At 49.0% G+C, this 23,813-nt stretch overlaps 1 protein-coding gene across 3 annotated transcripts in view; it reads right to left on the reverse strand.

The window, feature by feature from the left end:
- BTBD11 (BTB domain containing 11) overlaps positions 1 to 23,813 on the reverse strand; it is a 297,415-nt gene that overhangs the window by 50,187 nt on the left and 223,415 nt on the right. The window lies entirely within an intron of this gene.

Genomic DNA, 23,813 nt, shown 5'->3' on the forward strand with positions numbered 1-23,813 from the left:
AGGACAGGAGACAGTAAGTTTGCTTCTGGCCACCAGAGGGAGCTGATGCAGTGAAGATAGAAACCAGAGAAAGACGGCTGAAAGCTTGGTGTTGATGTGGGGTCTAATCTGCATGCACAGCTCAGGAGCTGGGCGTCTGGCTAAGCCTCCAAGGGCCTAGTTGTATGAGCACGGGGAGAGAACAGGGAAGGCCCACAGTTGACCAGGAGCCTGGACTCCAGGATTAAGATCTCTTCATGGCAGGCTGGGGAGCCTAGACCACCCAACACTGTTGGAGGACTCTCTAGGGAAGACGGACGGCCCCGCAGTGGTGGGGGAGGACTGAAGGACCCTGGGCCTCAGCGTCCAAGATGTGATGGGGTTTGTGCAGTAAGGCTGGATACATGGGGCTTTGGACTTGGGACTCTCACAGTGAGGGCTGCTAGATTTAGCGAATAAAAATACTTTAGTAAATACTGCATGGAACAAACTTACACTAGAATGTTATTTGCTGTTTATCTGAAATTGAAATTAAACTTTTTTTTTTTTTTTAATTTGGAAAAGGGCAGAGCCACTGCCAAGATTTGAAAAGAACACAGGGAGAGACCACAGATCCCAGCATTTCCAGGGGAAGAGGGGAAACCCCCGTGTGGTGGTGGGCTGCATCTAAGTTTCCTAAAAATAAAAACGGTCCAGGCCAAATGGACAGGACAGAGCAAAGAGGGTGAGAGCAACAGGGCCAGGTTCTGGGGCATACAAATAGAGGCTTCTGGAAAGGGGAAGGGGGTGGTCTGCATGTGTTGTGTTGAGGTGTCTGGAGCCCTGATTGGGTGGGGTGTATGTGCAGATCTTGGGGAGGTATCAGATTTGACTAATGTGTAGGGAAATTAGGGTAGGGAAAGTAGGGAAAACTTTTCTTCTAACAGACCACTATCTAGTCCGGGAAGAGGTCGATTTGTGAAATCAAGAGCCTCCTTCTTGAGAGCAAAGATGCTATGAATTGTCATTGTCAGTGAATTTGCAGTTTCCTCTCTCCTGTGTCTAAGTCCCTTCTGCTCTCCTCCATGCTTGACTGACTCTCTCAAATGAACATTTTTTTTTTTTTTTTTTTTTTTGCTGGAATCAAGTTGAATTCCATGTGACTGGAGAAATGTTACTGAGCACCTACTCTGTGTGGGCACCATGATAGGGGGCTAGGAGCAGGGAGACACAGACCCCACCCTGTGTTCCCTGAAAACCCAGACTCATAAGCCAATAACTCCAAGAACATCAGCACAAGTGTTTACCAGCTACACAGGCCCTTGATTTTAATTACAAAGAGACAAATGGCAAGGAAATTACTGTAGCTAAGATGGTGATGATAGTAATTGTTATTATAGGAAGCTAACGTTTATTGAGTTCTTACTATTGAAATCTAAGCTCTTTCCCTGTATGAAGTCATACAGTCATCACGACAAGTCCACAACGGAGGTGCTATCAGGGGCCCCATTCTAGAGCTGAGGAACCTGCCCACGTTACAGAGCTGGCAAGCAGTGAGCCCATATGCTACTGCTTTCCTGAGCGTATCTCTTGGACGTCTTCCGGACTCTCAGATGTGGCATGTCCGAAATGCAACTTTTTCTTAACATGTCTACACCCCCACCCTCCAAACCTGCCCCCAGTCATCCCATCTCTGTGAATGGCACCCCTGTCCACCCAGGTGCTCAGGCCAGAACCTTCTTCCATGCTCATGGCCATTCCATCAGCTGTTGAATTCGCCACCCCAATCCCAAATCCATCCACGGCTCTCCAGCTCCACTGCCCACACATGGGTTCCAAACACCGGCCTCTCGTCTAGATGAGTGCAGTGGCCTCCTCACGGGTCTCCATCCAAACCAGTCTCTCTCTCTCTTTTTTTAAAAGATTTATTTATTTCAGAGAGAGAGAGAGGGAGGGGGGAGAGAGAAAGAGCATGAGCGGGGGGGGGAGGGGCAGAGGGAGAGGGAGACAAGCAGACTTCCTACTGAGCAGGGAGCCCACCGCAGGGCCCGATCCCAGGACGCTAAGACCACGACCTGAGCTGAAATCAAAGGTCGGAGACTCAACCAACTGAGCCACCCAGGTGCCCCCAAACCAGTCTCTTATGCAAGAGTGAGCTTAAAATGTAAGTAAGACTGTGTGGTGCCTCTGCTTCAAACCTTCCCATGCCTTCCCCTGCACTGAGACTAGAATCCAGCTCCCGGGGCCTAGCCCACAGGCTCTGCAGGGGTGGGGCCCGCCCCGACGTCCTTCAGCAGGTGCCGCCTTCCGCTGGCCTGGGTCTCTCCTGCCTCGAGGACCTTCTTCTTGCTCTTCCCTCTCCTGGCTCGTTGCGGGGCTGGCTCCTTCTCACCCCTCAAATATGAACTTGAATGTCATGTCCCCAAAGGAGGCCTTCTCTAAAGGAGGGCACACCCCTTTCCTGCCTTTACACGTCCCATCTCTGGCCAATTTCATCCTCCCCTTTCTTAGCACTTTTCACAACCTGTGACTACTCCATTCTTTTGTCTGTCTGTCTGTCCGTCCATCTATCTTACTGTTTGTTTGCTGTCAGCCTCCTGGGGGCAGGACCACATCTATCCTGTGGTGCCTCTTACGTGCTTGAAGCATACTGTCTTGACTGAGAGGGGGGCCATGCAAGACCTGCCATTTATTCTTGATAGCAGACGCCAGGAAACACCTGTTTTTCAAGATCATACCCTCAAGATCATTTCCCTCAGTCATACAAAATGAGTCATGGTTCCGCTTACTGAATGTTACCAGCTAAAGCAGGTAAGAAACAGTTTCCATGAAGGCTTGTGAAAACATGGCTTTCTATTCAACCTGGTTTGTTAGAAAATTTAACTCTGCGACATTCAAATTCCTGCAGCATTCCTGTAAACACGACTCAGAGCTCCACTGACTCTTTCTGGAAGGCCTCGGAAGGATCTGCCACTGAAGACCAATAGGTCCCCTGGGGCCCGGGCGAATACGTGCGCCTTCCGAAGAGTGGGACTTATTTATGCAGAAATCTATTAAGCCACTCACCTGGGGCTTCACCAGAAGGTGATCAACTCTGTGGTTTTCCCCTCTAGTGGCTTTCAATGCCATAAAAAATCTGATCAGTTTAAGTAAGAGGTCAGCTACCGAAGTAGTCCATTTCTCTGATTTCTCAAGGGCCCCAGCCCCAAGAGATTGGCTCGATATTTTCCACCCCTTCAAGAATGTGACTTCAGAAAGATGTTTTCCAGGAAGCCTGCAGGCCTGAGCATAGCAAGCAATCGAGTTGCCTTTTCTCCCCTGGGAAGGAGGCAGCATTGGAAGCACTGGAAGGAGGAGGAGGGCTGTTGATGCATTCTGCTGATCTCTTGATGCATTCTGCTGATCTCTTGATGCATTCTGCTGATCTCTTGATATACTCCCAGTGACAAATGCAAGCAGGTGAGGCCTCAGACACATTTTATTCATATATTCATTTTTAAAGCTAGCATACATGTGAGTTGTGAGCATGAACTCTGGTTCCCAGTGCTGCTCCTTAGCAGCTATGTGATCTTGGGGCAAGTTCCTTAACCTCTCTGTTGTTCAGTCTTCTGAGCTGTAAAATGAGTTTAGTAAGAACACCTTCCTCCTAGGATTTTGGATGTGGATTAAATGAGACAATCCATGTATAGAGCTTAGCACACGGCTCTCATGAAATGTTAGCGATCTCATATCATAATCGTTACTGTAAATCACAAAGCAAGGTGTAGACCTGAGAGAACACACTGTATTTGGAAGGACCAAATACAGAGACTTGGAGACTGAAGAACACTGTAGTAATAGCGCTTCTTAAGGTCTCAAATTAGACACCATAACTAACAAATTCCACCAGACTAAAGGCAGTCCTTCTCCCAGTGGGGAAACCCTGGCCCCCAGAAAGGCTGCCATGCCTCAGCATGCTTTTGAAGTAAACGCTAAGTGATGACGGAGGTTGGGAAGGCAGGAGGATGGGGGTCATGCTTGATGAAGGCACAGTTTCTAGAACAGTTCAACCAGCAGGAAATGGCAGAGCAGAGCCACTCAGGATGCTGGGGGCCTGCCTAGCTCGGCTCCCAGCCCCTCTTTTCTCTCTTACCCCCAGGACCAATCCTGACTCCACTGATGCTGGAAAGTGCCAGGCAGTTCCCAGGCCCCCTGAGCATGGACTCTAGGCTAACTCTGGTAAGCCCATCCCCAGGGGTGTGGCTTGGATGCCTGACAGCCTGGATTTGTCACTAACTGTTTATGCTGTGCACCTAACCCTGCACAGGTAACTTAATCTCATTCCATTTTCTCACGTGTATTAACAAATATTAACAAATTGTATATTAACAAATAACTAGTTCTTACCATGTACCAGGTATATTATAACTTTCTGCAAATATGAATGTGTTTAATTCTCACAATAACCCCACGAGGAAGGCATTATTGTTACTAACTTTACAGATAAGGAAAAATGGGGCACAGAGAGGTTAATTAACTTGCTCATTGTCACACAGCTAATAAACTAGGAGTGAGGATTTAAACCCAGGCAGTCTGGCTCCAGAGTCTGTCCCACTAACCACTCTGTACAGCCCAGTTCTTAGCAATGTGCTGGCAATCACTGGGCTTCCATGCATGACTCTGGGATCTGAGCCTCAAAGGCCCAGACAGTCCCCATGACCATGACCTCCCCTTACCAGTAAAAAAGAAGCCACTCCTTACTGTATGCTCACTGTGTACTAGGCACCATACCAAGGCATCATACCAAGTGCTCAATTCCTACCACTTCAACCGACCTCTCCTTGAAGGCACTGTTACCATTATTCCATTCTATGGACAAGGAAACGGAGGCACAGGTCTGAGTGTTCGACAGCAAAGCTTGTCTCCCATGGAGCAGGCAGAGCCTAGTGCTCAAGACCTTCTGTGCTTCCTACCTGCTACCTTGGGCAGGAAACTAACCTCTCTAAGCCTCTCTTTTCCTATCTGCAAAGCAGGGATGATAACAGTAGTACTTAGGCCTCTATCTGTGAGGAGGATTAAGAAATAATACTTTTGAGCTACTCAGCACAGCATGTGATGATAACTGTACACAGAATGCATACTTATTTGTATTTTTATATGCACACTATTTTGTGATGGTAGGTTCTCTTTCCAGGGATTTAACCAGGCATCTGGAAGTCCACCCCCCTCCCATCCTCCCACTACACACTTCTTGAGTCCCAGGGCAGGTTCTTCCTTGCCCCCCACAGCCCTTTCCAGCTGCCGTGGTGCCCAGTCCTTACTGGGGCCTTGTTTGCAGAGCCTTTGACAGCTCTGATCTTGCAGCTTCTCGCTGCCACTTTCGTGTTGTCGTTCTTGTTCATCTTGGTCTTACCAGCAGGCTGGCAGCCTGGGACAGAGCAACTTCCCAGGGGGGTGGGGGTGGGGGGCTGTGGGAGGGGTGGAGCCGCTCTGCCCTGCTCCCATGGAAGATGCCAGGGCCCACCATCGTGGGGCGCAGGCAGAGGTGTTTGCCTGCTGTGGGGATGACTCTGAGGGGGATGCAGCCCGCCCTCTGCTGCCTTGGCCCCAGGACCTGTGATTTGGTTTATAGGATGGTTCCCAAGGCTGACAGTCACATTAGTTGCCTTGGAACAGAGTCAAGATATTAACAGTAGCCCGAGAAATAGTAAAGATCTACAGTTTTCCTAACACACTGTAGTTAATACTAACAATGGCATTTACAGGTAGCGTTTCCCGTGCTAGACATTTTATAGGTAATAGCTCACCTCATCCTCCAAATAATCCCACTGGTCTCTTTTTCTTCCTTCCTTCCTTCCTTCCTTCCTTCCTTCCTTCCTTCCTTCCTTCCTTCCTTCCTTCCTCCCTCCCTCCCTCCCTCCCTCCCTCCCTCCCTCCCTCCCTCCCTTCCTTCCTTCCTTCATTTGACAGAGAGACACAGCAAGAGAGGGAACACAAGCAGGGGGAGTGGAGAGGGAGAAGCAGGCTTCCGGTGGAGCAGGGAGCCCGATGCGGGTCTTGATCCCAGGACCCTGGGATCATGACCTGAGCCGAAGGCAGGCGCTTAACCGACTGAACCACCCAGGCGCCCCTCCGCCGCCCCCACTGTTCTTTTTACAGATGAAGAAGCTGAGGCATGGAACTTCTGTCACTTGCCCAAGGTCACACAGCTCACATACAACTGGCATTCAACCCCGCTGGTCTGACTCCTGAGCCCACGTTCACGTCTTGCTTAAACCCTCACAGGAACCCCAAAAGGCAGGCTTCCATATCCCCACCTTACCTGAGAGGCATTAACTAGCCTGCCTTCAAGTCACTTGGCTCCTTCTACCATTCCAACCCAGGCTAGGGGAAATGCCACGATTCCTTCATTCCCACATTCTGTTCACTGAGCACCAGCAGCAGGCCGGTCAGGGTCAGGTGCTGGGTCCAGCAGCAAGCGAGCCAGACCAGGCCCTGCCCGCCCAGGCTGCACGGAGAAGGACAGTAAGCAGGCTGTTGGCTATAGTGGTGACCACATCATGGAAAACGGAGGGGTCTGGGAGAAAAATGAGAAGCATAACCCTAACTCCAAGTCCTAACTGAGGCTCAAACAGCCGGCCTTTCATGTTCCTCGGTGGGATGCCAGAGAGATTTATGATGTTGAGAAGGAGACAACGATGCTGATTTCATTTATCTGGAGCCTCGGGAGCTCACTGAAGGGTGGCAGAGAGAGAACTACTGATGTATATGCCAACACAGCCTGGTTCCTGGCTGCATAACGCCGGTTATGGTGTAACCAACTCTCTCTGGGCTTCCGCACACTCATCTCTAACATGGGAAGAACAGGACACATGCGTTCAAGTTTTGTGACGAATAAGGGAGACCGTGCACATGAACCTATTCTGGCTACTCTGGAGGCCCTGTTGGAATATGGACACACGCCTAGAGAATGTGGGAGGTGGGATGCTGACAGAGACTATGAACTTCTAGAAGATGTGGCCATCGGCCAGCCATCCGAAATGCAACAGAAACATCATGGAGTATGTATGTATGTTTCTTCAGGGACAAGGGTAACGTGTTGGCTCTGAGGCAACCCCTAAGCCAGGCATGGAAAACAGGGTTAATCTCAGGCACCAACTCTGATTCATTCATATGGCTGGTTGGAGTATGGTGTGAAGGAGGATTCTGAGGCCAGGTCTCGGCTTAGCCAGGCAAGAGGAACACCAGGGCCCTTTAAAGAAACAGTTCTGAAAGCAATTGGTAAGGCGGGGATATAGGGCCCGGGTAAAGGCTTAGATGAGTGTGGTTTGAAGTCACGGCCTTACCACCCATCAGCTGTGTGACCTTGGAGAAATCACATTTCCTCCAACGGCCTCAGTTTTTCTCATCCAGAAAAAGGGGGCCTGGGGCTAGTCAAGCTCTTGGGTGCCTCCCAGCATGGGCATTTTCTGAGTTGATCCCATGTTTTCTGGTGCTCATGAACGGGATGAGCTTTCCTCCCTTCCTCCATCCCAGCCCTTGAGCTTCTCTGTTTTTGCTCTTAAGTCACGCAAACACTTGTTCATGGCCAAGAGGATCATCTGGGAAAGAGATGTGTGTCAAGGAGTGCTGTCTCCCAGCATCCATTCCCCACCCCTCTCCTCAGAGCAGTACAGAATCTTCGGCCCTCACTGAGTTTTGGCATGGCACGTGGCTGTCCAGTTAGAAATTTTATTTCCCCTTGTGGCCGGCCACAGCCATTTGACTGAAGTTCACACCAACAAACATGAGCAGAAGGGATGCAGGAAACTTTCGTGTCCCGGTGGTGAGTTGGAGCCAGCCCGAACTGGCTGGGAAAGCCAGCTGTGTGCGTCTTCCTGACTCTGGGTTGGTGACATCTCCTTGCTAGTCTGAAATCAGCCATCGTGGAAGTATTTACACCACAGAATCTGGCAGACACTACAAGCCATGGCTCCCGCTATTCTGCTGTTGAACATTCACCGGCACACCACTGTCTACGTCATCTGCTTAAAAGGAATGTCCTAGCTCTGGCATAAGAGCCCCATCTCCCCCACCCCAGCTGATAAGCAGACTTGCCAACATCCTAACCATGCAGGTGAGCCCAATGTGCTAGCTAAGGCATGGTTGGCCTACTTTTTCTTAGTAAGTGAGGTCGTCACTGTTTTAGGCCTTAGGCTAGAGGGTCTCTGTTGGGGCTTGAGGACAGCCATAGACAAATGGGTATGACTGCGCTCCTGTAAAATTTTATTAAAAAAAACAACAACAAAAAACCAGGCTGACTCATGGGCCGCAGTTTGCTGACGCCTGCTCTCAAGGAACTGCCGAGCAACAAGATGGAAGGATTTGGGGTCTTCAAGGGATCCTGTGGAGCAGAGCTGCCCCATCGGCCTGCACTGGCTGATGTATTAAATGACGGAGAAATAAACACCTATTTTAGTTAAGTCCCTGGTACTTTGAGTTACTCTTGTCAGGAACCAAGAAAGTAACTGCTCCTTATGGCTATTCTCCTAATGCATCAAAACAGAAACATACCTTTCCTAGAATTGAAAGGGTCAGATTTGGCTGCTTTCTCCCATTTCCTAATTTCTGTGTCTCTAGATAAGAATGCAGGTCCAAGGCAGGGGGTACGTAGGAGAGTAGGTTCCTGGGTCTCGTTTACAAGCGTCTGGGGACCCGCAGGAGAAAAGCAAGACAGCGTGCTCTGAGTGTGCCTGGGTTTGCACTGGCCAGGCCGCCTGGCGGGGGGGCGGAGGGGGCTGGCGGTGCATCAGGCCTGCAGGTGCTCCCTGCTACGCCCGGCTCTAGTTTCCCAGTTTATTGGGCACCTGGATGAGGTCAGCCTACGGGAGGCGGGGGGAACAAGGCCAAGAATTTGCTGGGAGCAAAGCAGCTCAGTAGTTCTCAAAGAGCCTAGAAGAAAGCCACGTTCTGTTCTTGCTGTGAGGTGCAGGAGGTCCACCTGGAAGAGAACTTCAGGAAGCGGGGAGATGTGCAGGGTGTGGGTGCTGAGGGGCAAACTGTAGGCCAGGGCATTCCTAAGACCCATGCTGCTGGGGCCCACACGTGCCCAGTCCTCTCTGCTGTCTTCTATCACGCTGGGTCCACTCATGTGTTCCCTGCCTGGCCCTAGGCCTCTGAGTTTGGACCCTGGACTAGTGAAGGATGAATGTGGTAAGTACCAGAATCATAGATAGATATTAAGGAACTAGTATGTTAAGAATTCTTCATTAATTCATTCTGATCACCTATTACGTGTCAGGCAGTGTGCAAGGCACACTAAGTGCTTCCATTCTCAAAATATTTTATTGATGCCTAAATAATAATGATAATAATAATAATAGCAAACACATAAAGCATTTCTTGTGTGCCAGGAACTATTTTAATTGTACATATATATACACACAGAGATGTAAACATATGCTACACATACCTGTGAATGAATACGTGATGGAGTATGCATGTGTATTTACATGTAACATATATACACACACACACATATACTCATTCACATATATGATCTTATCAAATCCTTGCTTTAACCCTGCAGAACTTATCTGTATCTTTCAGAAGAGGAAACTGCAGCACAGAGAGGCTAAGAAACTTACCCAGCTCCCACAGCCAGCAGATGGTAGGACTGAGATTGGAACCAGGCAGGCTGTTGCTAGAGCCCGGCTCTTCCCGCCCCACCCCTACCCCAGTGCCTGTCTGTGCTACCGAAGGTCCTCCACGTTCACTTAGATGCTATTCAGTTGCTGCCTAGCTCACTACTGGGCCGGGAGCCAAAGAAACGTAAATTCCCATGCACAGGCCGCAAACTCGAGGCCCTCTTGCAACTGCCCCTTCCGAGAGCTCCCCATCACCTACCCAACCATTTCTTCTTTCTCACCGTTCCAGCCAATAAGGCCCACTGCCCATGCCACATGCACATCTCCTTACTGCTTTCTTGCCTGCATGCATGGTGTGTCCTCACCTCAGATCCTCTCCCTCTATCCTGCTTTCTTTCAAGTCCTGCTGCAGACACAAGTCCCACTAAGCAGCAGCTTCTGGCTTGCAGAATCCCAGAAGGTCAGTGCTGAACAAGAGCACTGCGGCCAGCTCCTAACCTCGCTAAGGTCAGGGTACCAGAAGCCTGAGAAATGTTATCTAATCGGAAGGGGTCGCAGATGTATTGAGGAGCAGAATCCGTGTCTTCCTCTAAGGTCATTTAGCAAGTCTCTCTATGGATACCTTTAGACTTGTGTAGAGCAGCGGCTCTCAACCAGGGGTGCCTCTGTCACCCAGGGTACACCTGGCAAATGTCTGGAGACAGTCTGGGTGGTGACAGCTAAGGAGGTGCTGCTGGTGTCTGGTAGGTAGACAGATGCTGCTGACAGCCTACAATGCACAGCACTGCACCCCCACACCCCCCAACAAAGAATAATCCAGCCCCAAATGTCCACAGTTGAGAAAGGTTGAGGTTGAGAAATCCTGGTGGAGGGTAATAACATTTTTTTGCATCATCTCGTATAGATCAAGCAGTTCCCATTACAGGATTCTGTAAGCGTGACCACAAAATTGTGCCTCAGAAATGAATTGTGAAATGACAATTCAGAGGACGACAGGCCTGACTTGGATACCAGCCCTGCTCATCACGCTTTCCCAAAAAGCCAAATTCCCTTTCATAGGCTTCCAGGCCCCCAGCTGATGAGTTTTTCCTTTTCTTTTGGGTAGCAAAAAGATGAACAAATTGAGACTGTTTGGTGCTGAAGTGAAGTCACACCAAGATCTCCGTGCACCTTTGTAAGGAAAAAAATCGTATTATTGCAGCAAATGGGACATGTGATGGTGCCAAGTTCCTAGGAGAAATCTTTGTCCAAAAATTGTGTCTACTTGCTGTTTAATGCTGCTACCAAAGTACAGAGAAGGGCCGGCTCATTGACCTGTCTCGGGTAAGGTAAAGAAAGTGTGCTTCCATGTCTTCCTCCCAGCCAATCTCTTCTGCCTCGTGAGAGATCCCAAGGGGCCTGGAACCTTTCTCCTCTGCAGAAGTAGATGGCCAGTTAGCGGCAAAACCCACTGTGTTTGCCTCCCCACAAAACAGAAATTCCGGGTCTGTTCAAATATGTGAAAAAAGAGCTCTCTCAAATGCAAGGGCTACAAACACCCAGGGGAATAAAACTGGTGTGCTCATTTCTGAATGTGCTGTCATGTTCTTTTGCGTAGAAAGTAATGAGGCATCATCACTCGCTTTGGCACCATGGCATATTTTAAAAGAGTCGAAAATGAGGCCTATCCTTTAGAGAAAAGGGTCACCCCTAATTTTGGCAAGCCCTTCATGTATCCCTCTTTGGCAAAGGCTGGTTGTTGTCCTCCAGAGGGTCCTTTATCTCCTTCATGTATTTTTGTAGGACCTGAATTTTTAGCCGGGCACATGGCTGCCCAGAGAAAGGTGGCTTCTGGACAATCAGATGCAGCCACACGACTAAGCGCTGATCAACAGGAAGTAAGGGAAGTGGTATGGGCAATCTCTGGAGTCTGTTCTATCCTTCTACTTGCCTTCTTCCCACTAAAGAGAGGAATTCCTGGTGGGTGGGGTCAGTCATATCACGCCATGCCATCACTACGGGATGGCAGAGCAACAAGAGGGAAGGTGCCTGGATGCCTGGCTTGGAGTTGCCGTAACACCCCAGACTGCTCATGCCTGGACCGTTGTGTGTGGGAGAATTTCAAACTCCTGTCTTATCCAAACCACAGGTATTTTGCAGGTCTGTTACAGCTAATGAATCTGTATCCTAATGAATCCATTCCACAAATGGGTTTTTAAATTAAAATCAATTCAGGGAAGGGGCGCCTGGGTGGCTCAGTCGTTAAGCGTCTGCCTTTGGCTCAGGTCATGATCCCAGGGTCCTGGGATCGAGCCCCGCATCGGGCTCCCTGCTCCATGGGAAGCCTGCTTCTCCCTCTTCCACTCCCCCTGCTTTTGTTCCCTCTCCGGCTGTGTCTCTCTCTGTCAATAAATAAATAAATAAATAAATAAATAAATAAATAAATAAATAATCTAAAAAAAAAATCAATTCAGGGAAGCACACAGGAAGTGCCAAGTACATGCCGGCTACTGGGTTAGGTGCTGGAGATTCAAAGAGAAAAGTATACACACCATCCTCCAAGGAATCTAGAAAGGACTAGAGGTCTTCTGTGTAATAATTTTCACAAATACACACATATCAGTTGTTGCGGTACAAGGGCAAAGCTTGAGTGTGACCATTCCAACATTCCCAGGGACACCAGTCCCATAAGATGCTCTACCGTGGGTGCACAAATGTTTTCTGCAAAAGGCCGACTAGTAAATATTTTAGGCTTTGTGGCCATATGGTCTCTGTCGTAACTACTCAATTCTGCTGCTGTGTGAAAGCAAAGTGTGAAAGCCGCCACAGACTATAATAAGCCAATGGGTGTGGCTGGTGGTCCAGGCTATTTCATTTATAAAAACAGGAGACAGACAGCTCTAGTTTGCCAACCCTGCTGTACAGTATTTAAACAGGATAACCTTCTCCTTGGGACGTACAAGAAACATAGGATGTTAAAAGCACTGAGAGTTTTTAAAAACCTATTTGATTTTTATTTAGGCCAATGTTCCCCAAATTTATTGGACCACTTGCCACTTTTAAAAAATAATGCTTATTAACAACAAAGAGCTGGTCTTCTAAATATGCTGTTACAAACACTGGCTAACTAACTTTTATTGTTAATAAATTAATTTAGGGCACACATAAAATAAAAAGGTAATACAATGACCACCTATATGCTTACCACCCAACCCAGTGGAAAAAAGAAAGCATTGTAAATGCTCACAAAGCACTACAAGTACTACACACCCCCCCTGATTCTGTCATGCTGTCCACCTTCCTGAGGGTACCTTCTCTCTTCAGTTTGACATTTATCATCCTTATGCATGCTTTATACATTTTACGACTTTTACTCAATTCCTGATAATATACAGACCGTTTTGCATTTTGGTAAACTTTATGTAAATGTTAGCACACTACACAAAATCTTGCCTCGATTTGCTTTTCTTTTTTCTTTTTTTTACACAATATTATGTTTCTGGGATTTGGCTGTGTAATAACATGTAGATCTGGTTCATTTATTTTCCTTGCTACTTGGTATTCTATTGAATGAACATTTATTCATTCCTTCTCTTGTAGACAGCTTGTTTCTTTCCCTTTTTCTTTATTTTGCTATTATAAATACAAAATGAACATCGTTGTATATGCCTCCTTATTTCCATACAGAGGAGTTTCTCTGGGATATAGACCTAAGAGTGGAATAATGTGTTTTCAAGTTTACTTGAAATTAAATTCAGAGTGCCCGCTGGTACAGAGGTGGTCTCACTGTTCTACATCTTTGCTCAAATCTGGTATCATCACACTGTAACTTTTTTTGCTGGATCCAATGGGTGTGAAAGGCATACCTGGGTGTGGTTTGGAATGCACTTCAGGATGACTAGTGAGGTTGAGTCCTTTTCATATATTTCTCGGCCATTTGGTAGAATATTTCCACGTTAAGTCTTCACGAGGATCTTTGGCACTGGTCCATGCTGACTCTATTAGGTTGGTGCAAGAGGCTGCCATGCACCCGAATTTCTAAGAGGAACTAAGGCTGGAGGCTGAGCCTTTCAAGATGAATCTGTGGGCCTCGTTCAAAGTGACTTTCACATTTCCCAATGTTGATTCTCTGACTGGAGCTATCCCTTTGGCAGAGAGAACTGGGCTTTGGAGTCAGACAGACTTGCTTTGAATCTAAGATGGCACACATTCTACACGTGATGGTGGGCAGGTTTCCTAACCCCCGGGAGCCCCGGGGTTCTCGGTGTGCCAAGGAAAAGAAAGACCCTTCATATAGCTGAATGGAGCAGTGTGTGAGAAGCACCCACAAGACACTGGACAGTGTCTAGTCCAGACAGGTTCTTGATCATTAGTTCCCTCTATCATCTGCTAAGATACAGGAGCGGCCACGAGCTAAAGCTCCACCTATTTCTTTCCATTTTTTGTGTGCCTCAGTTTCCCCCACAGGTAAAAGTCTCATTCCCATCTGCACATCTAACGTCAGGCCATAAGACAGAATAATCTTCGGGGCTAGACAGGCCTCTGGAGATCACTGAGTCTGGTGGTTCTTAACATTTCCTAGAGCAATTTAATGAACCGATGAAAGGGAAGTTCATTCCGGAAAAACGGCCCACACACCCAGCATGTTGTGAAGACTACAGACAAGCTGAAGGAGGGGACCCGCTCCTTCCCTGTCACCCAAAGCCCCTTTGTTGTCATGGCTTTGTACTAAGTACTTTGTACTAAGCACATGCCTCTGTAATAAGTACTGGTTGCCTGCCTAATTGTGAAGGGAAGATACTGTTCCTGTGTAAATAATATGTTAAACTAGAGTTTAAAAGATTCACTGGCAGGTAAGTCAAGAAGCACCCTGGGCAGAAATTTAACAGACTCAAGAGGAGGCCAAAAAAGAGAAAGAAAAAAAAAAAGTCCCTGTTCCCTGGAAGCCAGATCCCATATGGCAAACTACTCCCTCACAAAGCCAGCTTGGATGGGAAGCTCCAATTTGGAAGCGAGCCCCAAATGCCATTTAAGATGTAGTTCTCGGTGTTGCTGTGAGCATCACAATGTGTTTCTGTTTTGCTTTTAACACTCTGAAAGCTCAGAACAAATCCCAAGTGTTGGCAAACTGTCTGTCGCCTGCGATATGGTTTCCGCCCCCACCCAGGTGTAGAAAGCCCTGCTGCAGAGGGCGCGTCCCTTGCGGCTGCCCGGGGTTCTGGTGGCCCCCTCTCCACCTGGGTTCCCTTGGCACCCACTACCTCACCTTCTTTGGGCTCTTCTCTGACCTAGAGCCTCTCTCCCTTCGTGTCACAGTGATTCCTCTTCATCAGTACCTTCCCTGGGGCATTGGTGGTCACCCGTCTGCCAGTGTCTCCCCCAAAGGCCTCCAGAGTTGAGACCTCTCTTCGAGACACCTGACTCTTACCCGACTACCCACGTCTCCACGTTGAAGCCTTTCTGCATCTGCATTAGTCCAGGAAAAGTCTTAGTCTGTTTATTTATAGTAGCAGCAACATACCTAGTATAACTCAACTCCCCCCCCTCCTCCTTTCCTCCCTTCCTTCCTCCTTTCCTTTATTTCTTCCTCCCTTCCATCTTTCCACGATTACCTACTGGACCCACCTATGTGCGGGCTCCGTGGTAGGCCCCAGAATTCTGATTTCTGCCCCAGCTCCAACAAGATAAGGAAGCCAGCTGTCTAAGTCCATGCTGCATGACCCTTTCTTCTGGAATATTCTATGCCCCCTAACCTCTTCCCTAACTTCTTGCTCACCTGGGGCAAGGCCCTGCCAATCAGGAGCCATATGTGCCTTTGTCCACACACATCTTCCTTTCCTTCTGCTACCTCTTCCCACTAGTGACCCCACCTAAGGTTGCAAATGCAGCCGGTGATGGGTGCTCGATTGCTTTGAGGAGGTGGGGGTACTCTAGCCAGTGATGGCCTTCAAAACTCCTGCTTGTCACTGGGGTGGGGAGAGGGGCCCCCGGTTAGCTGGCTGGGTTGATTCTCTTCCGGCATGCTGGGGTGGCTGCCTCAGCATTAGAGAGAGAAGGGTGGAGACACGCCTGGCCTCAGTCTGGGCCACAAGCCCTATCCCCGGTGGTATACAACCACATCTCATCAAGATACTTATTTCCGCTCTCTCTCAGAGGAAGCTGAGGCTATTGTTTTTCACAATAAGGAGCAGCAGACCTTCTTGGTCCCAAGTGGTGGAATAAAGATAATCACCAATATTTAATGTGCATTTACTATGACACAGTGTACTACATGGTTTCCATGCCACATGGTGCTAATAAATATATATTATTTTAGTTTTTTAAAAAGATTTTATTTACTTATTTTGGAGCGAGAGAGAGGGAGAAAGAGAGAGAGTGCAAGCGGGTGAGGGGCAGAGTAGGAGGGAGAGGGATAAGCAGACTCTGCACTAAGCACGTAGCTGGACTCAGGGCTTGATCTCACGACCCTGAGACCATGACCTGAGCTGAAATCAAGAGTTGGCTGCTTAGCCGACTGAGCCACTCAGGCGCCCCATAAATATGTATTATTTTATTTGATCCACCCACAACCTCATGAGGTGGGCAATCCCCCATTTTGCAGATACAGAAACTGAGGCCTAGAGAGGTGAGCAACTCGCCTAAGGTCACATAGAGAGTAAGTGGTCAAGCGAGAACTGGAACTCAGGTGTCAGGCAGCAGGGCCCACACTCCTAGCCGCTGCGCTCTGCTTCCTCTCTGTTAGATGCTCGGGGAGAGCAGCTGACTCCCTGGCAAGCTTGCTTTGGTGAAAAAGCCATACACGGACCCTCTCATTTCAGTGGACAACCAGCTGGGGTGGCAACTTGCCTTTGGCATATTCAAAACTGAACCCATTATTACTTATCCCATATTGTCCTTGCCCTGTACTCGTTACTAGCATCCCTAGCTACATACTCTCCCAAGACAGAAACCCCAGAGTGACTTTTTACTGTAAAAATCTGGTGAGGGGAATAGGTACCACATGCTACAAAATCCAACAGTCGGGTGAGTTTCCCTCGCATCTCTGTCCCCCCCGTATGGTGGGTTGAATGATGTTCCCCCGTCAATATGTTGACATCCTAGTCTCCCACCCGTAACTTTGCTTGGAAATAGGGTCTTTCTGGATGTAATCATGTTAAGATGTGGGTCTTAAACCCAATAGGACTGGTGTCCCTATAAGCAGATGAAAATGTGGGTGGAGATACAGAGAGAAGGCCATGCGAGGAGGAGGCAGAGATTGGGGTGATGCTGCCACAAGCCAAGGAACAGCTGGAGCTTCTAGAAGCTGGAAGAGGCAAGGAAGCATCCTCCCCCAGAGGATCTGAAAGGAGCACATCCCTGTTGACACCTTGATTTTGGACTACTGGCCTCCAGAACTGTGAGACCACACATGTCTGTTGTTCTAAGCCATCCTGTCCACGGTACTTTGTTCCAGAAGCCACAGGAAACCCGTACACCCAGTTTGCCAAACCGATACCACCCCGGGTAACGGTTTCATATCTATCCTTCCAGAGACAGCCTGACAGGATAGGAAACACAAGTGCATTCTTCACACAAAGCTGATACCTTATACACTATCCTGCATGGTCTTTTTCATTTGGTAACACGGCCATTAAAAAAAAAAATGGTGGTAAAATAATACACAACGCAGATGTACCATTCCAAACATTTTCAGGTGTGCCGCTCCGTAGCATTGAGTACGTTCCCACTGTTGTGCCACGGTCACCGCCACTCACCCCGGGAGCCTTTTCATCTTCCCAGAGCGGAACTCCATCCCTAGGAAACACTAACACCCCAGCCCCCGCCCCCCCTGCTGCCAGGGTCACGCTTAACACCCCTCACTCCCTCACCCCTGCACGGGTCACCAAGTCCTGCCCCTTCCACTTCGCTGTGTCTCCGGCCCTCCCCACCTCCCAGTCCAGCAGCCGGCTGCTCTCACCTGTTCCTGCGACCGCTTCTGGACCTCCGGCCCACCCCCGCCCACCTCGGCCCATCATCGACATAGTCACCAGCCCCTCTTGTCCAAATACAAATCTGGGGGTGCCTGGGTGGCTCCGTCGGTTAAGCATCCAACTCCTGATTTCGGCTCAGATCATGATCTCAGGGTCCTGAGGTCGAGCCCCGCCTTGGGCTCTGTGCTCAGCGTGGGGTTTGCTTGAGATTCTTTCTCTCTCCCTCCCTCTGCCCTCCCCCCACACTCATTCTCCCTTGCTCTCTAAAATAAATAAATAAATCTTAAAAAAAAAATACAAATCTGGTGTTGTCTCCCTGCTCAAAGTCCGCGATGGCTCCCACCTCCTGCATATGCAGTCAGACTTCTGCACGAAAGAGCCCCCACATGCAGATCTCAGCCCCGCACTCCGCGCCGTGTCCCACGCCTGGTCCAGGGCCTGGCCCCCAGGAGGCGGCTCAGAGCCGTGGCGCTCGAATGGTCTGAATTCCTCATTTCCTCCAACACATGCTCGCAACTGGAGGCGTACGCGGTTCCCTCTGTGTGGGCGGACTTCCCTTCCTCTGCTCTCTTCACCTTCTCTACCTGATCAGTCTGTTCATTGTGCAGCATTCACATCAAAGGGCACCTCCTGCCTTTCTAGCCCTCCTGGGGCCCAGTCTTGACGGCCCGATATTAGAAGAGTTAGCATATTTTTCTGTAATTACTCGGAGGCCTCTCTGTCCTGCCCGCTGCCACCCCCAGATGGTGTGACAGCCACACGGTAGGTGTTCGGTGTGCGCCTGCGGAAGGCAGGACCGCCCTGCTAGCTCAGCTCCCGGAGCAGGCTTCGTGGCCTGACTCCGACGCCGTTAGGGGAGGACAGGGAGCCCCACAGTGACTCTCCTGGGATCAGGGCGAGGGCAGGTTTGTCTTCCAGAAGGCACTAATGCACTGGCATCAGTGTGGGGCGGTGGAGGCTCCGCTGGGGTCACCATGGGGCCTGCAGCATGGATTTCATGCCCACTGGACTGAGGAGGAGGCTGGCATTCTGTGGCGGCACCTTCAGCCCGGCCCAGCCCAACAGGCCGCGGGGAGCTGTAGGAATTTTCCGGAGCCAGGCAAGGACAAGGGCATTCCAAGGAAGGAGAGAGAGAGAGTGACTTCTGACTCTGTGAGAGGCTGGGGAGCCTTCCAGGGCCCACGGAGCCACGCCAGGGCCCAGGTGCTCTGCCTCCACAGGTGACCTTCTGAGGAACAGAACGGGGAGGCCCCAGGTCTGGATTCAGGGGTTGATGCGGAAGTGACTGAGGGAAATGGCTGGTGTGGATGTGGCTCCAGATCCCCTCCCCTCTTCCTCCAGGGTCTTCCGCCCATGATACCAAGTGTACCCTTAAATAAAGCAGGAGCGTCACAGTCTTTCCCCTTTGGAGCCCAAGGTGCTCTCTGAACACTTCCTCAATTCCTATCCGCCCCACACAGGTTCACTTTCTTTGTAGCACTCAGACTCTGAAATCACCTTGCCCATTTGTTACTACTGTTTATTGTCTGCAACTCCCCAGTGGTGCCTCAGTCCTGGGGTCTCTGTCCCCTCTGAGCCCAGAACAAGACCTGGCTCCATACAGATGCAGGGAGGACGATGGAGAGCATCCCTCCTTCTGACATCAAGAGCCAGAACTCCCCTCATCTGGCTGATCCTCTTATAGGAATGAGGGCCAAGAGCTCTAGCAGGATGGGGTCTGTCTCCTAGGGGACTCGGTGACCACCAGATGCTGTGGCTCTGACGTGGTGTCCCTATGCCCCCCACGGGGCCTGGCCGACCATCAGCACCCCATACATGTTTGGTAAACGAACCCAAACTCCCAGCTGTCATTATAGGGCTGGGTGGAAGGTACCAGAATCTTTTTTTTTTTTTTAAGATTTTATTTATTTGAGAGAGAGAGAATGAGAGACAGCATGAGAGGGAGGAGGGTCAGAGGGAGAGGCAGACTCCCTGCTGAGCAGGGAGCCCGATGTGGGACTCTATCCCGGGACTCCAGGATCATGACCTGAGCAGAAGGCAGTCGCTTAACCAACTGAGCCACCCAGGCGCCCCAAGGTACCAGAATCTTAAGACAGGTACTGTTGTGGTGCAACCTTCACCTTAGAACCTGGTTTGACCCAAACTGGACAAACGACAAAGCCTGTTAACCTCAAAAGGTGTCCAGGAGACCTGAGAAGGGTTAAAAGTAGCAGATCAAGCTCTGGTGCCATTCATTAAATTCATACTTGACTCCCTTCTGGGGTTCCCCACCCCATGAAGCAGGTGTCATCCCCATCTTTACAGGGAATGAATCTCATCCCATGAGGCGGGTGAAGTGACTTGCCCAAGGTCACCTGTTACAAAGCAGCAGACCCAGATGAGAGCGTCTAGAGTGGGGTTTGGCACCTAGTAGGTGCTCAATAAATACAATGAAAGAGTGAAGGAAAGAACATAATGATGACCCTGGTATCCTATCCTGATACCCTTTGCACTGTACCACTCCCAAAATTACCCATTTTGGGACAGCTCAAAATCTGGTTTGAACTTAAGAGACACTCTTTGCAAAAAGAGTAGCCATTTCCTGGTGTGAGCTCGTGGTTCTCACAACCCCCAAATCCTGTTGGTACGCGCTGTTTATCAGCTAAGTTAGGATTTGAGAACATGCCTTATTACCGTTATTTTATTTTATTTTATTTTAATTTTCATTGTTATGTTAATCACCATACATTACATCACTAGTTCTTGATGTAGTGTTCCATGATTCATTGTTTGTGCGTAACACCCAGTGCTCCACGCAGAACGTGCCCTCCTTAATACCCATCACCAGGCTAACCCGTCCCCCCACCCCCCTCCCCTCTAGAACCCTCAGTTTGTTTTTCAGAGTCCGTCGTCTCTCATGGTTCGTCTCCCCCTCTGACTTACTCCCCTTCATTCTTCCCCTCCTGCTATCTTCTTCTTTTTCTTTTTTCTTAACATATGTTGCATTATTTGTTTCAGAGGTACAGGTCTGTGATTCAACAGTCTTGCACAATTCACAGCGCTCACCATAGCACATACCCTCCCCAATGTCTATCACCCAGCCACCCCCTCCCTCCCAGCCCCCACCACTCCAGCAACACTGTTTGCCTTATTACCATTATTTTAATACAGCCCCACTCTGGGGCAGAAAAACTGCCTCTTACAAATATAGGGAAATAAACAGTATTTAGTCTTTGTGTTTCTAAAATGTCTCAAGACCAATTATTAATAAGGAAATGTACAAACCCTGCCAGGATGTCTTACTTGTTCTTCCCTTTATTCTACTGCCTCCCCTCCCCGACTCCCAAAGGAGAGGGAAAAGAAAATAAAGAAAAGGCCAAATGTCCCAGGTTTAGATTATCTGATACTTTAATTAAGGAAGAATAAATGGGTCACCCCTGTCAGCTTACAGACTGCAGTCCCATCAAATGGTGCTCCTTTTGAATAGACCTGATCACCACGGTGAGGCTTTACCGTAGCTGAATAAAGACAAAAGAAGCGCTCGGGCCACGTTTGGCCAAGGTCGCTCTGAAAATCAGTGGCTGTGCTAGCTTCAGACCTGAGAATCCTTGACTCGGTTGTTCTGCCCCAGCTGGTATCGCAGGCTGCCTCCCACCAGGACACCTCAGCCAGCTGGTAGGTAATTATATGTGCTAATAGTCACGACACTCTAGCCGCCAACACCAAGATCCCAAGTTCCTGAATTTGTTAGAACATCCAAGGACCTGCCCCTTTCTAGGGCTGTTTATTGAGAGAGGCAAGCTTCAAGCTCTGAGCTCCGCTCAGCCCGGCCCAGAACTAGGAGGCTGCCTGGCAACTGGGAGAATGAATGTCTGGGAGTGGGGAGGAGAGAGCCACAAGGAGACTGTGTTGTTACCTCCCCTCGCCAAGTCCTCCATTCTAGAACTCACCTGCCTCACAGTAGCTGTGTGACCTCAGACAATTTCCACAGCCTCAGTGAGCCTCAGCCTTCCTATCTGTAAAATGGGATAATAAAGCCTGCCTTGCACAATTGTTGGGGACTGCGGGCCATGAAGAGTGAGTGCCAGGCACAGAGTAGGTGTCCAATACCTATTTGTTGGATATCTGAATGAGCAAAACTTCCTGCAGACCGGAGACAGCAATTCCTGCTTCAGGTCACATGAAATGAGGTGGGAAAATATATGTATAGATGTGTCTGTATGTTGCCTAGATTGAAAAATAGTCTTTTTTTTTTTTTTTTAAACTGGTGCATCCATCACGTACTGAATTTAGTCTAGTTAATGGAATTTCTGAGTTTTACACTTACTATTTAGGAAAGCTAATGAAATACTGTATTTTCTTTTTCTCTTCAAAAATGATTTCCAAACTTGAACATTTAGCTGGGCCAGTCGATGAGTATGTCTTCTACACATCAATCATGAATCTGGAGACAAAGGAGTGAAGAACTGAGAGCTAAAGGACTAAAAATAGCCTGGAGACCGAATGGAACTGACTTCTTTTGTTTCCCTGCTGTCCATGTGTGCATTCTGGCCTGCCAGGGCATCATGCTCGCGTCCTGGATGCCGGTAAGAGGTCCATGCTGGACGAGGCCACGGAGATGGACAGTGGCCCCTGGAAACTCGTGCTCAGTCTACAGAATTGCAACAAGGAAAAGAAGCATCTGGAAGAGGGTCGTTAGCATCCTTGAAGAGGGCTGAGTCTAGGACGAGGGTTGCGGAACCAAAAAATTGGTTGTATCTCTGGGTGTCTGGGCTCCTAACCCCTGTCACTTAGTATCTGTGTGATGCTGGGAGAGTTACCTAATCTTGCTGGGCCCTGATTTCTTCCTCCGTAAAATGGGACAGCACTACTTTCCTGGATAACAACAGTATCTGGTTTGAGGTCCACATGAGAAAATGTTAAAAGCCTTTAAGAATTATAAAGCAATATGGGGCACCTGCATGGCTCAGTCGATTAAGCGTCTGCCTTCAGCTCAGGTCATGATCCTGGGGTCCTAGGATCGAGCCCGGCACCGGGCTCCCTGCTCAGTGGGGAGTCTGCTTCTCCCTCTCCCTTTGCCCCCCCCCCGACCCATCGCTTGTTTTCTCTCTCTATTAAATAAATACAATCTTAAAAAAAGAACTATAAAGCAATGCATAGGTACAAGTGTCCATTGTTATTTCAGGGATAGTAGAGGCGTGGGGCAATGCTAGTTAATAAAGACCATGTCATGAGCACTTTCTTCCTTTCAGGCCTTGTCTGCACAGGTGTCTCATGTTCTTGGCCCCACTTTGTGCCTGCACCAACCTCTGAGGGGGGCTGTTTTCATAATGGACATGTTATGGGTTGGGAAACAAAGGTCCAGAGAGGGTAACTAGCTTGCCCAAAGATGCACAGCTAATTAACCATGGCGGTGGGATTTGGATCTAGACCATGGGACTCTGGAGCCCAATCTCCTAACCTTTAAGCTATGAAATCTCTTGAGAGCATGACAAACAAGAAGGAATACTTGGGCAGCCACAGTTAAGGAAACATCTTACTTTCCCTGCCACCCAGCAGACTCAGGACTGTTGCAAAGAGAAGAGCTGGAGCCTTGAGGACAGCTCCGATTTGAGCTGGGGACAGCAGGTGAGGTGGTGGGAGAGAGTCTGCAGGTAAGGTGCCACTTCTGGGAAACAGGCAGCAGGGGAGTGTTGTGGGCAGAGGATGGGCTTTGGAGTATGAGCCACGAGGACCTCATCCCTGGTACCTCCATCGATAAACTGTCTCCCCAACAGCTTCCTAATCTGTAAAATGGGAAGATGATACTCACTTCAGGAGGCTGCCTCAGGGATTAAAGGAGACAAGTAATGAATGTAAATCTCCTCCTGTAATTGATAACTGGCACACAGTAGGTGCTCAATAAGTGACTGCTCCTTAGCCTCTCCCCAAGACATGCTGTTATTCCAGGTGGCAAGGTATAAGGGATGGCCGTGCAGGTAGAAACTGCCTAGACAGCCTAGATAGGAACCCAAGGAGAGTACAGCTCAGTGGTTAGGACTGTGGGCCTGAAGGTCTGGGCCACCTGAATCCATATCCTGGCTTCATCACTTACTAGTCCTATGATCTCGGGCATGCTATTTAACCTATCTGTGCCTCAGTTTCCTCATTTATAAAGTGGGCATAATAACAGTATCCACCTCAAGGTTTGGGAAATATCAGATATTAGTTAATCTGTGTGAAGCACTTCAAGGAGCCCAGCATACAGTAAGCATTCAATAAATGCCAGCAATGATGACTTACATCAGCCCCCTGCGTGTTCCCGGGGGAAGGGGAGCCTCTG

Source organism: Zalophus californianus, chromosome 9 (assembly GCF_009762305.2).
Source record: "Zalophus californianus isolate mZalCal1 chromosome 9, mZalCal1.pri.v2, whole genome shotgun sequence".
Lineage (NCBI taxonomy): Eukaryota > Metazoa > Chordata > Mammalia > Carnivora > Otariidae > Zalophus > Zalophus californianus.